At 38.3% G+C, this 1281-nt stretch overlaps 1 protein-coding gene across 1 annotated transcript in view; it reads left to right on the top strand.

Annotated features, from left to right (window-relative positions):
* The window catches only part of LOC119585956, a gene marked incomplete at its 3' end in the record, with an annotated part of 87813 nt that overhangs the window by 82151 nt on the left and 4381 nt on the right, over positions 1–1281 (top strand).

The raw sequence follows: 1281 nt of genomic DNA, 5'->3' as shown, positions 1-1281 counted from the left end.
CAGTTATTGACTTGTGGTTTGGTCACGTCTCCTTTCCTTTCACGATCTTCCGTTTTCGATAAAATATTCAAAAGGAATATTTTCTGTGGGGAATTAAAGGACATCATTTTGGTAAAAGTTTACAGCAAGACAGTAAGTCAATCGAACAACCTTGGAAAAATCCGTGGGGAATCAAGGTTTTGGGAGTTGGGTTTTGGGTGAATTCGCTCATAATAGGCTTTAAAAAGGGGAAAAAGAAAGGGGAAAAAATAGGTATTTATATACCGGACCAAGAACTGTATTTTGAATAATAGAGAAAAAGGAAAACAGAAAAATATTGGTCAAGATTCGACCCAGCGTTGTGCAAACGAGTGAACGAGTGTCATTCACACAACCTAATCGCACAAATTATCACGAAGATCGCCTTACAAACCCAAAAACCCTCCCTTAGCCCAATCGCCGGATAAACCGAGCCTCTTTCCAACCATTACATTCCCTACCAGACTATTTCTTCCATTACACTATTCTGTACATTGAAAGATGCAAATTGGGTTTACCTTACGGTGCGTAGGGTCGTAGGGAAAGAGACGAACCTCTGCAGCAGGCACGCGGGTGTTGTACTTCTCTGAATTTAGTGTTATCCCTGAGATCGTAATAATTTCATGAAGAGTTCGTCTTCACAGGAGTATGAGGAAAGAATTCACAAATAACACTGTCAACAAACTTCACTCCTGAAACGAGCAAATAGTACTGCGACAACAGAACTGTCAAACTTGCCGGTAGATGGCTGCACCGGCGCAAAGGAACCAGCATAAAAAAGGGGGAAAAAATTCATACGTGATGATGTGCAACGAATGACATATTTAAATAATGATCATTTGATAGATACGTATTTCCGTAAATGCGACAGAAATTAATAAGTAGGAGAAATAGGCCTACACTGACATCACAAGATACACACACCAAGAGTTTATATAAGTACGTAATTCGCATTGATTCGCTTCTGCAGATTACTGTTGGTATCAATGAATGTGGCTAGTTTTTCATGGTGTTATTTCTCTTAGCCGTCGCGGCCCCTTTGTATACTCTATTCAGCTTTTCCTTTATCTACAATAACACGCAGATGATAAGATATTTTAAGATATGTTTCATGGCATTCAATTCAAAATATCTTTATGGAAAGGCTTTTTAAATCTGATATTTTGAATAGTATAAGGATTTTTCACCGTAACAGAGACTAAAGGTTTTGTCAACGCGTTGTTTCACTTATTCAAAAGTGTTCAAGGAATCAACCTTACAAGT

The sequence above is a fragment of the Penaeus monodon genome, chromosome 20 (assembly GCF_015228065.2).
Source record: "Penaeus monodon isolate SGIC_2016 chromosome 20, NSTDA_Pmon_1, whole genome shotgun sequence".
NCBI classification, from domain to species: domain Eukaryota; kingdom Metazoa; phylum Arthropoda; class Malacostraca; order Decapoda; family Penaeidae; genus Penaeus; species Penaeus monodon.
The sequence above is the reverse complement of the archived record's forward strand: the minus strand, read 5'-3'. Positions and strand labels throughout refer to the sequence as shown.